Source organism: Peromyscus maniculatus, chromosome 5, assembly GCF_049852395.1.
Source record: "Peromyscus maniculatus bairdii isolate BWxNUB_F1_BW_parent chromosome 5, HU_Pman_BW_mat_3.1, whole genome shotgun sequence".
NCBI classification, from domain to species: Eukaryota; Metazoa; Chordata; class Mammalia; order Rodentia; family Cricetidae; genus Peromyscus; species Peromyscus maniculatus.
The window spans coordinates 69913325-69928337 of NC_134856.1; the positions used below are offsets into that span (position 1 = coordinate 69913325).

The 15013-nt window shown below is 41.8% G+C and overlaps 1 protein-coding gene across 1 annotated transcript in view; it reads right to left on the minus strand.

The window, feature by feature from the left end:
• Gad2 (glutamate decarboxylase 2) overlaps positions 1-15013 on the minus strand; it is a 69467-nt gene that overhangs the window by 24813 nt on the left and 29641 nt on the right. The gene's annotated exons all lie outside the window — the stretch shown is intronic.

Here is a 15013-nt window from a genome sequence, read left to right on the forward strand (position 1 = left end):
TAATATAAGTTTTATGAAGACACTTTTGAAAAAGTAAGGACAGAGTGTGTAATACAAAAATTGAGTGGGGATGCTCCGGCATTCAGTGAGCAGTGACTGGGACTTGGTCTGTCAGCCCATGTAGATCTAAACACACAGTGACCGCTGGCTGCTTCATCATACCTTCTGGTGTCTTTCCAAAAATATGTGATTTTACTACAGGTAAATTAATGCTTTAACATTTCTTTAGTCTTTAAAATAATCTGAACATTCTGTAAAGGGTATGTCAGTTACATTTTCCTACCAATTTCATTACAGATCGGGAAAAAAAAAAGTTGACCAAATAGTTGGAATATACAGCAGACATTAAATCTCCAAGCTCTGAGAGCTGCTGCCTTAGGTGGTTCTGCCTGTGCAAAGTGAGACAATTACCCGGGCAACAGTAATGGAAAGGTTACTGGAGATTGGGTTGTCAGGCTAGAATTTAGCAAAAGGCATTACAGGTATACTGCTGTGAAGAGCATGTCCCGCAAGGCCAGAGAATCCTATCTTCCAGACTCCTGTGAGACGGGGAAGTGAGGGAGGTAACGGGGCTGGGAACAAGCTCTCACAAGCACCTTACTCCCTACATTGCCCCATCTTTCAGAAAGTCCCGGGAATATCCTTTAAGATTCAAGCTTTCCTGTACCAGTCTTCCAAGACCTTTCCTAGGCCAGACCTTCTGTTCACAGCCCCCTTTGCCTAAGAAAGATTTGTACAATTCTGGATACATAGATATGGAGTAGGTACACAAGTTAAACATCTACTGATAATAAATCAAAGAGATTCATTTTATCTTATTTGCATGTGTGTATGCGTGTGTTTACATGCTCATGTGTGTACAGGTGCACATGTGTACAGGTGCACATGCTTGTGCGTATGCATGTCTGTGGAGGTCAGGTCTCAGGTTCCAGCCATTTTTTCTTTTGAGGTAGGGCCCTTCACTGGCCTGGAACTCATCAAGTAGGCTAGGCTGACTGGCCAGCAAACTCCAGGCATTTGACTACCTCAGTCTCACCCTCAGGTCTAGCTTTTAAAACATGTGTTCTGGGGGTTGAACTCTTGACTTTGTATTTGAAAGGCAAGTACTTTAGACTGAACTATCTACCTAGCCCAGAAACTTACATTAGTTTTTGGCATGCATGTAATTTTACCACTTGTTAAAGATGAAAGCAAACACGCATACCATTGAGATGCATGTGCCTGTTTAATTACACACAAAGAACTAAATCCTGGCTGGATATTTTATGCTGCAGGGTGTAGATCATCTTCAGGGTTTTCCAGAGTTTACAGATGTGTTTATAACAGCAATTAAAAAATTAATAATTCTAACATATAATCCAGAGATATACTAATCTGATACTTATATGATGAAGAATGACAAAACTATTAAAATCTTTGTTTTCTGTGATTGCTTCATTTGAGTTTCTACAGTAGCAGAAAATTGTGTATCTACAGTAAAAGCACTGCAATTCTTTGCATAGAATAGCCTCAAATCTTAGCCACGTTGTTGCAGATGATAGTTGTTGGTGTTGTGTAACATACAGTAGCCTTAAATCTTAGCCAGGTGTTGGTATTGTACATGAAGGCATGCACCAAAACCAAGTGTTCTGGTTGCATAATCAGAACCAAGTCTGCAGTGAAATTGTAGAATACAACATGAGTAGGCACTGCCAGAAACATCTTGTAATCACTACACGTTGGTTTTGAATTAATTTTTGCTCATTGCACAATCATAAACCTTTTACTGTTGCCAGATTTTTTATGGCCCCCACAGTTTAGTGACCCACAGATGAGATTGTGACCCACCATTGATGAAGCTGTGTCCTGGATCATAGAATGTTCCACCCTGCGTTCAATGAGCTGTTCAAACTTCATAGGGAAGTTTGGCAGTGTATTTCTCTCTTACAGTAAGTTTTAAGAACGTTAAAATTGCCATAGTATTGTGTAGGTAAGCATGGGACTTCAAAGAAAACTCTTAGAAACTGGCTACACATCTCTTAAATTTCTCTAGTTTGCCTAAATTTGCAAAGTGTGGGGTGGATTAATAATCACTATCTGTTCATCAAATTACATCAGGACACTTTGTTACATATAAACCATTCAGCTGTCACTGAGCAGTCAAGACTTGGGGTACATTAGAACTGACCCCAAGGCCCGGCTCTCATCTCACTTCATTTACCAAATGAGGAGGAGGCTGGGAGGGGAAATGACCACCCGACACAGGGGCTGCTGAAAGGCCATGGATTATAACTAAAAATAAACACAAAACTTCCAGAACAAACTTAAAGGGACTTAGTGAGGCTATTTGGAAAGGGTAGATTTTTTTTTTATTGTTTGAGAATTTTATATACACGTTTAATGTGTTTTGATCAAATTCACCCTCCATTATCGCCCCCCCCAAATCTCTCCCTCTTCATCATCACTTTTCTCTCCCAACTTCATGTGCTCTTCTATTTTTTTTCTAACCCACCGAGTACACTTTGTGCTGTGTGTATATGAATGGGTGTGGGAGTCTCCTGGGGCATGGATGGATAGTCTTTCAGTGGCCACATCCCTGAAGAGAACTGAGGAAAGGTTGCAGTCTTTGATGATAACATACTGCTTTTGGGAATCAGAGATTTCGTACAAACCTGTCTGGGAAACAGTGAATGCAGAATTCACTTCCTATTTTACTTCCATGGTGTAATATGAGAATATTAATGTCTCACCAGACAGACTGTATGAGGCTGTGGACACAAAACCTTACATTGTTTTTATTGATTTGATTTTGTTTTGAGAACTTCATACATGGGCACTGTATCTACATCACTTCCACCTTCCGTCCCTCCTCGGACTTCTCCCATGTCGTTTCCCATACTCCCAAATTCAAGTTGCTCATCTGTTCATGTATCCACCTCATCAAAGACGTTTCTTTTTGGAACAGACGGGACTATCACCGACATCTACAACTGGCTGAAGTGCAGGGAGTAAGTGACGGTGGATGCCCAACTCCAGCAACACCCAAGGCTCCAGGAAAGCCTCAGAAGAGAACGCAGAAAGATTGTAAGGGCAGAAGCCCAGGATGCTGTTTGCTAGATAGTGTCCTGTAGACATGCCAGGGGAAATGCACCCATGAAATCTCAACAATGTGGTTGCCTGAACAAATATGGTGTAATGACCTTTCCCTTTTGTGATCTTAGAATTTACTGGATTACTTCGAGATACCAATTAATGCCTAATATTTAGTATGCCTAAGAATCACTTAAGTACTACTTTAAAATGTGAACTCCTTGGCTTTAATCTTAGGGATGTTGACTCAGTAGGTCAGTACAGAGTTGAAGAATTAAGTTATTAAACAAATATTTATAAGCACTTACAATGCGCAGATATCATTTTACAATCAGATGTGCCACGGTTACAGAACAGTTTATGCTCCAGGTCATCTCCCATGCTAACATGGGAGAGAAACAATAGGTAGACAAATACATAGAATGATGCATTTCTGCATACACCCAAATGATTATGATGCAGGTAGACCTAGGTTCACATGTAGAGAAACAATGCTTTAGAAATGTACATTCAGCCTGGGTAGCATTTTAATAAAGTGACTTTTCACATGATCCACGGTTCAGAGCCCTTATGGCTGTCAGGCAGCAAGCAGAAGGGACTCCAGATGTAGCACAGACACCCTCTGCCTGCCCATATGCTGTTGGGTGAGAGAACATTGGGTGACCACCAGCAGGCTTTTCTGAGGATTTGTAGCTGTCTGTCCTAGCCTTTCCAGATAAGCACCTCATAGTACATTAGAGGCTCTGTATGGTAACTTTGCATCCTCTCCACCTAGCCTACCAGGATCTCTGTAGCATAAATTTGTGGCTTTCACATTTACTCATCTGGCAGCCTGTAACCTCACAGTAGTAACCTCTAGTGCCAATATACCATAGCTCTGAGGGCCAGTGTGGTGGAAGGTAATGACAACTGGTGAGGGCTGTTGAATCAAGCCGAGGGTTTGGTATGATGATTTGATATTGAGCTTTCTGGTAAGTGGTAGTTTTAAAAAAGTCATACAAAGTTGTTTGCATAAAACCCCAGCAAGACACTAGTCAGTTAGAAAAGTCTTTGTGCTAAGACACTGTGGACTGTGGGCTGTGGTTCATCCCTGCATATCCATGGACCCAAAGGCAAGAGCTATCTTTCTATACAGAGCTCGTTAATAGAGAGGGTGTAGCTATACATGGAGCTCATTGATAGAAAGGGTGTATTTCTATGCAGGCTTCTGGATGGTCATATAGAAGGTGCTGAGTTATTGACTGGCCTTGCTTATCATCCTTCAGAAACAGAAAAGTTCCTACCAGGTTTCCCTAAATTATTAGGAAATGGGCATGGCTTTATTCAGAGTACTCATGTACAAAGAGAGGACTCATGAAACCATTACCAATGCTGTAGCACCTCCGGCAGCAATAATGAATGGCCAAGCTTAGAGGTATTCACTACATTATGCTTTTTCATATGATCCCTGATGTCCCTGCAACAATGCAAGATCATTATCACTGCTTACTCTGTGGATAAGGTAGAGGTAGTTGAAGATGGAGTAATTGGATACTGTCCCAGATTCAAGGCTAACTAGCTATATTAGAAAAGCTAAGTTTTTCCTTTATCCATTTATAAAATAGTAGTTTTTTGCCTTGTTAATTTTCTATAAGAAATTAGAATAGAGTAGGAAGCATAAACATTATAAAATACAAAACAGGAAAGTCTACCTAGCATACAACAACGTACTAAACATGCTTGGCTACTCTAAATAACACATGAGGTCAGGAGAAAGTAAAAATGACTTTTGTAGAACATTAAAAATTAATGATGTAGCTGGGCATAGTGTCGAAATTCTTTAATCCCAACACTCAGGAGGCAGAAGCAGGTGGATCTCTGTGAGTTTGAAGCCAGCCTATGGTCTACATAGTGAGTTTCAGGACAATCTGAGCCACATACATACATGGTGAGCTCCAGGTTCAGTGAGGGACCCTATCTCACGGAACCAAGTAAATATCAATAGAGAAAACTCAACTAAGATAGAGGAAACCCAGCATCCTTTTCCTGCTTCTGTGTGTCTCCATGGTCACTTGCACACATGCACATGCACGCGCGCGCACGTGCGCGCGTACACACACACACATATGGAGGAAAGAAAAAAATGTATAGAAAATTTGAAGAGAAGAACAACCTAATTACAAAAATAAAAAAACAAGCCAAGCAGTGGTGGCGCGCGCCTTTAATCCCAGCACTCGGGAGGCAGTGGCAGGTGGATCTCTATGAGTTTGAGGCCAGCCTGGTCTCCAAAGTGAGTTCTAGGAAAAGCACAAAGCTACACAGAGAAACCCTGTCTTGAAAAAGCAAAAAAAAAAAAAAAAATTACCATCATCCCCCGCCCCCAGAACCCACTGGCATTACTAGTGCATTTCATTAAATGTTTAATAGGGACTACTAACAATCTCTACCATCTTCAGCATAAGGGATGGATATTATTCCAAACTCTTTCTGCAGGGCCAGAATTACCTCGATATGAAAATAAGGAAAAGACACGGCAAGGAAAGGAACACGCAGGATAATAACAGATGCAAGAATCTTCAAGGCAAAACCAGTAAGAGCAAAAGAACAGTATTTCAAAAGGATCCAACACCACAGCCAAATGTGATTTATCCTTGAGATACATGGTGTGTCAACAGCAGCAAATCAAAAAGCAAAATATGCCATATCAACAGAATGCAAGACAAAAACACAACCATCTCCATAGTTGCAGAAATAGCATTTGACAAGATCAACATCCTCATACAATAAAAAACTCCCAATGAATTAGGTATAGAAAAAAAAATGTATGGAAACATAGTTGAGACCACATGCAAAAAGCCCACAGTTAGCATACCATACTTAGTACTGAAAAATTGGAAGCTTAAGATAAAGAAATAAGACAAGGATGACATGTCTTGTCACGCCTAGTAAACATATCATTGTAAGTCTTAACCAGGGACAGCAGGCAAGAAAAGGAAGTGAAACACAACCAGTCCTGACAGAAAATAGTTAAGTTTTCTGCTTTCAGATGGCATGATTATATGTAGAGAAAACTCTAATGATTCTAACACAAAGTTGTTTTGAAGTAATAATTGAATTCAGTGATGTTGCAGGACACTAAATCCACACAGAAAAAAAAAATCAGTGGCATCCTATATGCCAGCAATGATCTATCCAAAGGAGAAAATAAGAAAATAATTAATTTCAATTGAAAAAAATAAGCTTAGCCAAGGATCTAATAGACCTAGACACCCCAAACTGAAAATGAATCCACAAATGTGGTACACATGTATACATGGGGTATTATTTACCCTTGAAAAGGAAGAAATTCCAAGGTATAAACATGGACAAACCTTGAGGACATTATGCCAAGACTTCTTGATCTTGACAAAAACTCATTGTGTGATCATGCTTTTATGAGTGGGGACCAAAAATGGTCAAATTCATAGAGAATATGTAATGAACCGTGGTTGGCAGGCATGGGAAAGAGGGTGATAAACAGGTATTGTCTGATGGGCATAGTTTCAGTTTTCATTACCATAGTTGTACAATGTGAGTGTGTGATGCCACTGAAATGTACCACAATGCAGTTAGAAGGGTGCTATGCATTTGACGATAATACTGACTGGAGAGAGAGGAAGGAGTTAACTGGTGAAACTTAGTTAGTTCTCTTCTGAGGCTGAGTCCTGACTCTTAAATGACCAGCCATGTGACCTTGGACATAGCATCTGTGGTTGTGTTATAATCTAAATGAGAAAGGAGACCTTGCCATGCTGTTTGAAGTTGTTGCTTGTATGGCAACACATCGTAATACACTGTGTCAGTAGGATGCATGTGAGGCATTTTACCCCTTTGTTTTTCTAATTAGGTGAATTAATTAGATCATTATGGACAGCAGGAGGACCTGCGGAGATGCCCAGGAAAGACATGCTTCCCTGGAAATCCTGCCCCAGACACATCACTTGAATCATGAGAAAAATCAGACGATCCAAATGAATCAGCCCTTCAGAAATACGGTCAGGAATTCTCAAGCACACCTGCAATCCCAGCATCACTTGGGAGCCTGAGGCAGGAAGGGCAATCTGGTCATCATAGTGAGATAGAAATAAAAGAAATTAATTATATACATGCAATAAGCAATGAGTCTTGACTGTTACTCTCTTGTAACTTCCTCACATAGGATATCACAAATATCCCTGAGTTCTCTCCATAGAAACTCAGAGGAAATAGGATGCTTGCACTTCCTAAATCTGCTCTCTAATAGCTGGTTCAGTGTCTCTGGTATAGTCTGTCTTGTTACTGTGCCCTCAGCTGCTCCCCCAGGGCCTGAAGGAGGTCATTAGCCTTCTCAGTTGTAGCACTGGCCACAATTCAGTTAATTTAACAAAAGAGTTTAATGATCCCAGATTACTTACACTTTCAGTTGTTTCGGTGAATTGTATAAAATGTGGTACTTTACCAAGCACAGGCAGCTATAATCTCAAAAGTGAGGGGAGTGTTTTTAAAACAGAAAAATTGTGTACAAAACACTAATAGTTAATTTGTGTTTTAACATTAGTCAGAGTAGCTTAATAGAACTCTTGTCGCCTGGATGCAACCAGTGACCACTGTCCAACCAGGCATCATGTGTCTCTGTCAGGTTTATCCCCTGTACAGTCACAGCAAATTACTAGCAATTGAGATAATGGAAAGGAAAGTCTGAAGGGAAGAGAAAAAAGAGGTGGAGAAATGGAAGAGAGGGGAGAGAGTGAGTGGGAGAGGGTAACGGAGAGAATTAGTTTCTGAAAGTACCCATGAGTCCATTTGGGTGATAGAGCAAGAGAAAGAATAAAGAAACACAAAGCACAGAAGGAGCTGCTCCCCACCACCCCCCATAGAATGCAGGAATCGACAAATAAGAAAGGATGGAGTTAGGAAATGACCATCTTGTAACCATCCAAACAATTCAGAGAATGAAAATGGATGCTGAACTAACTGGAGGCTGAATGCTGCAGGACACAGCATCCTCAAGACAAAGATGAAAAGATAGTATGACCATTTCATAATATTTATAGTTGATGTTATTAATAATGAGCCCAACTTCCTGGGGAGATGCCCAGGAAAGACATGCTTCCCTGGAAATCCTGCCCCAGACACATCACTTGAATCATGAGGAAAAATCAGACGATCCAAATAAATCAGCCCTTCAGAAATACGGTTAGGTATTCTCAAGCACACCTGAAATCCCAGCATCACTTGGGAGCTTGAGGCAGGTAGGGTAGTCTGGTCATCATAGTGAGACAGAAATAAAAGAAATTAAAACAGAGAAGAAAACAAATCATCTCATGAAAGGCAAAGCACAGTAGAGGAAAGGCTCTGGATGAAGGAGAGTCAAGAGCTGTTTAATCACAGTGCTGGGTGGTGGTGGTAGGGGCGGGGGGGGGGGGGTACAGCCAGCCCAGCCTGACCAGTGAGTTCCTGGCCAATGAGAGACCTGTCTCAAAAACAGGTGAACAGCACCTGAGGGAAACAACACAAGAGGTTGTCCCCTGGCCCCAACACGCATGTGCCTATGCATGTATGGGCACATATGCACACACTTTAAAGGTAATTTTAAAATAAAAAATTAATCATTGTGGACATTCAGGAGTATTTCTGAGCTCTATTTGCTAGTTGATTTTAATCATTATATATTTTCAAATCAGATTATAACAACTTTGAGAAAAGAGATAGCCATTGACAGCTAAAGTTTCTATAGTGACTACTACTTTACATAATAACTGTTCAAAAAAATTTACATCTTTATTAGCTAAATTTGACAAGAAACAGTAAAGCTCAAATCATCTTGGGCTCAACACCCCCTCCTGTTTTTGACCTATCAGTATTACCAGACACACAAAACCAAAGACTGTTGTGGACTCCACTCTCCTCCTGGCATCGGCCTTTCTAGGCTCACCCTTCAGGACCAGCTTGTGCTCTTCGCTCCTTTTCTACACCTACCAGTCACTGTCAATCCCCACAAGCCGCCTCTGCCATCATCTGTCCACTGGACCAGCTCCCACAGCCTGAGCGGCCCCCTTCTTCCAACTATGTAGTACCAGTGGGCAGCTAGTCACTCACACTTCCCGAGTGGCAGAGTTGACACTGTTGACCAGTTTGTGCCTCTAGAAACTCTCCTGGCCCTTGCACCCCCCTTTCCTGTCCTCCTCTGGCCACTCTGGCTCTTCATTCTTGGCTGTTTCTCTCCTGGGTTCCTTCCTAAGCCCAGTGCTACATGGCTTCATTTGTCTCCAAGCTCACCTGTCCAACTACCATCTGTTACTCTCCCATGATATCTTAAAAACTCAACATCTCTACATCTTCACAACTCCTCCTCTTAGCCAGAGTGCCTCATTTAGGAGGATGGCACTGAACCACCTGAGCCAAGGAGCCAGAGTCTGGCATCCATCCTCGACTCCCCTTTCAGCCTGGACAATACTCCTGCACGCCATCTCCACGCAGTCCTTCCACTGTGGACCAGCCCCTGTTCATATTACTACTACAGCCACCAACTTCCAGCCTCGAACCCATGTGCCCTCTGCATTTAAGATGATCCTGCAAACAGAGCTATAATGCTGCTTCTCTGCTTGGGACACCTCAGCGACGTTCTGTGATTTCAACTTAAAGTCCAGTTTAACGCGGCTCACAAGCCCTTTCCTGACAAGGACATTGTGACTACGTCCTTCTAGCCTTTCTTATTGTTATGTGACCTATGTTTGGGATGTGCTCTGGTCCCTACCTGGAACAGTCTTTCCCATCCTCTTCATCCATCTGACGCCTGCCACCCTTTCCTCTACAGGTAGAATTAGGTGACCATGGACCATGTGTGCCTCCCCCATTATAATACTTCCCTTCCTCATCAATTGCTGCTGGTTTCGTGGCTTCTGTACCATCTGTAACCACAGCCACTGTGCCTGCCACTGCACTGCAGTCAAAAGTGTCACTCACAGGTCCCATGTTGATCGTATGTGAATTCCGTACCCTTCCAAATTATCATCCACATAACACACATTTCTTTTCTTTTCCTCTAACTAAATCTTTAAGAAATAGCTTATTCTTCAGTGCCTTTATCTAACTCTGAAAAAGTCCTCAGTTCTATCCGCAGATTTCCCCCCTAAATATTAATGTACTTTTCTGTCCTTAAAATACACAAACATGCCACTTATTTGGATTCCACTAATTAAAAAAATCTGTGACTATTACTTCCAGATGAGATTATACCAACTTTGAAAAAAAAAAAAAGAATAGACCCAATGACACATGAATAAAAATTCAGTAACCCTATTGCTGAGAATATTAAAAATTTTACTAGAAATATAACTTAAGTTTGGGTTTGTGAGTTAAGGGATTTAATTTATACTTTACTCTTTTGATTGTAGTTCGTTTTTATGCATAAAAATAATTTTCAGTTATGGTAATGTCCATTAAGATACAAGTGATGGGGAGGGGGGCAGGAAGGGAGAGAACAAGGGAATCTGTGGCTATTATGTAGAACTGAATAGTATTGTAAAATAAATTTAAAAAAAAGATACAAGTGATGAATTGGAAGTTTATATTGTCCTATCTTACTCTGCTTTTATTTGAATATATGTGGTAGTTTGAAAGAAAATGGCCCCACGGACTCATAGGGGGTGGCACTGTTAGGAGGTGTGGCCTTGTTGGAGGAAGTGTGTTGGGGGGGCAGGCTTTGAGGTCTCAGAAGCTCAAGCAAGGCCCAGTGTCACTCATTTTTCCTGGTGCCATTTCGTCCAGATGTAGAACTCTCAGCTCCTTCTCTACACCCATGTCTGCCTGCTTCCCACCATGACAATAATGGACTAGACCTCTGAAACTGTAAGCCAGTCCCAATTAAATGTTTTCCTTTATGAGAGTTGCTGTGTCATGGTGTCTCCTCACAGCAACAGAAACCCTAACTAAGAGAGGATATATGAACTTAGAAGGGTTTTTGATTTTCAACTCAAGAGAACACAGTCCAATCAAATGAAAACTTAAACATGTGGCATCTCTTGTTTATGGTTTCAACTAAGGACTGAGTTTTACTCTAAACACACCACCAAAGTCAGTTCCTGTAAGTGCCAAAGGAGGATAGCTGTGGGGATCTTCCTCCACATGTGTCTGTGTGTCTGTCCTTCTGAAGCTGCACTCTGATTTCCTTTACTAGAACAGTCCTCTCCAATTGTGAACATTTTACAGAAAAATAAGAGCAAGCTTATCACCCCAGCCACCATTAGACCAATGGCACTTGGAACGAACAGATCCAGGGAATGAGATAAAAAAACTGAGGCACAAGGAGCCACTTGCCCAGTGTTTTCTCTCATGTGCAGATGCTATGTTTTAATTTTTATATTGTGGAAGGGTATGAGTATAGTTCATAAACTAAAAAATAGAATGGAAAAGGAGGTCTTAAGTGGGAAGGGGACAGAAGTAAATACATGTGACATGAAGGCAGAGAGGACCACTCAGAGCCAGAGAAGAGCAGGAGGAGGGCTGAGGGGGTCTGGAGCAGGATGATTAATAGAAAGTATGCAGCAAAATGCCATAACAAGACCCATTAATTTCTGTGCTAATTAGGGAGGGAGGGAGGAAGAGGGGAAGATGGGCAGGCCAACAGAGTTTAGAGAGCAGGTCCAGGTTTCCGTTTTGGGAAGCCTGGATGAGCTCAGGAAGCACACCAGAGCCTCCCTTTGCCACCCCTCAGTGGTTTTCTAAACTGGAGTTCTGCCTGTCCAAGGCCGCCTCCTCGGCTTCTGACCACAGCACTTTGATTTCACTGAAGTCATTAGATCTGGGACCGCATTCTTAAATGTATGCTAAAAGATTACCCTAATTATGAAGGCAACATTAACGACTTTGTGCAGTTACTACCTTTTTCTCAGCCTACTCTGACATGATGCTGCTGAGACAGTGTGTTAGTGACGGCTTTGATTAGCACTCTGGTGCTGTGCACTCCTTTTTATAAGCCATCCATTATGATTTAAGTCAGCACTGCATGGAGGAGTCCCAGGCACAGGGTGTTCACTAAAGAACAGAAGAATGGTTTCTAGTAGTAATATCAGAAACAGATGCACACCAGCAGGTATAGATTTGTGCTAATCTCATTCAGGATGCGTTTTTTTTTTGGGGGGGGGTTGTATTTGTTATACGAAGCAGGCATCATTTCTTTCTTCTTTTGTTCCAGATGAAGAAACTGAAGCACAGAGCAGCTCTTGGCTGAGCTAGCACTTGAACTGAGATTTGGAGTCAAAGAGCCAAGCTCCATTGCCAGCTCTGTGGATTTACTACAGTGCTTTCTGATATTACATGTTATGGTGTATGTGTGCTTCAGTAACATGGGAAAATATTTACATTATCATATCTAGTTAGAAAAAGAAAATGTGATCACACATAGATAAAGAGAAGGGGAATAATAAAAGGAAAACAGAAAGAAAGAGAGAGAGAGAGAGAAAGGAGGAAGGCGAGAGAGACAACTTAAATACTTAGAAAAGAAACTCCCACAGTTTAGATACTAATTGCTTCACAGTATTTGTAAAGATTTTCAGGTGGAAAAAAATCCGTATTATTTTCCTCATTTAATAAAGCAATCAAGTACTGCTTTTGGTGGTACAATTATAATGTATCCTTTTGGAATTTTGTGCTGTTTCCTATGTCCCCCGCCCCGAGTTTTTCTCTACATTTTCCTCCTTACTTCCCACTTCACAATCCCCCGCCCCCAAGGCTTTCTTTATTCACCTGTTTCTTATCTGTTTTCTCTTTCCTAAAGAGTCAGGGAATCTGTTGGCTCCTTTTTCATGTTGTCCCCCTTCCCCCACCTCCCCAGCCTGCTCTCCTTCCACAAGGCTCATGAGCAGAAGGAGAAAAGGCTCCAGGTCCTCATTGTCTGATGGCTCCTCACCCTCAGTGCTTCCGAGGGGACAGATGTGAGGAAGGGCACCTAGCAGTGAAGCCTTTTCAGGAAAAACCACACATCACTATTCAGTTGTTGTGGGATTTACACTGTGTGAAGATATAGTGCTGTGATTGGTGTAATAAAGAGCTCAATGACCAATAGCTAGGCAGGCGGTATAGATGGGACTTCCAGGCAGAGAGAGGAAGTAGGAGGCACAGGGGAGATGCCAACAAGATGTGGAGGGAGTTAGACACACAGAATGAAAGAAAGATAAAAAGCCACATGGTAAAATGTAGATGAATAGAAATGGATTAATTTAAGTTATAAGAGTTAGTTAGGAACAAGCCTAAGCTATAGGCTGAGCTTTCATAATTAATAAAAAAAATCTTCATGTCATTATTTGGGAGCTGGCTGGCAGTACAGAAAAAGACTCATTACATTCAGTTTCTCAAATGGCTTCTAAAATAGTTGAAATTAAAAAAAAATTAACTTCAAAATTAAGGATGACTGGCCTGTTAGTGATTCTGCATCTCTCTGGAGTTCCTTCCCAGCATTCCCCTCTCCCTGTGCTTTTCTCTGCTTCTTGCTAGCTAATGACACCCTTTGGGGCCTCTGTGCTGGCAGACCTGTCTGTGGTCCTCTTTCTGTTCTTGCTCTGTCTTCTTTCAGGCTTACCCTTCCCTTCTGAGCATGGCACTGTCTCTGATTAATGCCCTGTTATGTGACTGCACCCTTGCTGTGGGTATCCCACTTAAGGCCACTTCCATGGTTACACCTGATTATCAGTGGAGCAGGAGCAGCAATACTGATGCCTTAATGTGTGGAGCCAAGAGCTCTCCACACTTTCATGGGTCACCTGCCATCCCCCTGGGATTCCATGTTGGGACATCTGTTAACTAGGCTGGTGACTAAGTAGGCCAGAGGGCCAGGTCTGCCTGAGTGATCTTTTGTAATTCTTGGTTTCTTATTTAGATTAGCTGCATATTCATAAAAACTTTAAATTTAACTCCATCTATTCTATTGCTTTCTATTTAGAAATACACTTCCCTTCAGCAATTTATTCTAGCAATACAATAAAGAAAATAAATAGGAAGCTGATGCTTTGTTTTTGTCTATTACTCCTCAAATCTTAGTTCTTATGCACCTCACAATAAGGAATACGAGACAGGTCCTCTATGGAGATGTGTTTGCAGGCCTGCAAGCCTTTATCACTTCCTGTCCGTCTTCTTGCTCCAGCCCCTTTTCCTAGCCCTCCCTTGCTTCCTGAAGGGTGGTTTCAGCTGCTTCATGTTTGGAGAAAAGCGTTTTCAAGTTGCCTTATTTGTTGATCTATCCAGGTCAGAGATAGGTTCAGCTCTCCCACTCAAAGGAAAAATAGCGCATACATTTCTCTCCTCTCTCTGTTTCTCTGTCTCTGTCTCTCTGTCTCTCTCTCTCTCCCTCTTTCTATTTCCATCTCCATTTTTCTCTCTCTCTTCCTCATTTGTTGAAAATTAGGTCTTTATGTGTAGCCCAACTGTCTGGAAACTGAACCCTCCTGAGTTGAGGGGGTTACAGCCAAGCACTACTGTGGCTGCCCCTCCCCCGTTATAGAAACAAGGTGTTCATTGCAAATAAACAAAATCAGATAATAAATAAGGTGACAACCATTAATCTCACCACTTACAGGTCAATGCAGCTGTCTTTTTGGGTTTTTAGACCTTTCCACATCCACGCGGGCAAACATATTTGCCACGAATTTGTTTCTCCCTTCTCTGATCAGGCTCACTCCTTGTGCCTCATCATATGTTCCATCCTACTTCCTCTGCAGCTGGACCTCAGGTATTATTCTGTCTTCTGCAATTGTCCCTGACTTTTCCTCCACCCATCTAACACTCCCTCAACCAGAAAACTCCAGCTTCTTCCCACATGCTTCACTGAGTTTTACTTACCCCAGGAACACACACAGTATACCCTACACTGAAACTCCAACCATGTAACAGTCACCTTTTAATCTACAGCACCTTCCCACTTACATCCTCTGCTGTCGAAGTACTGAGAAGA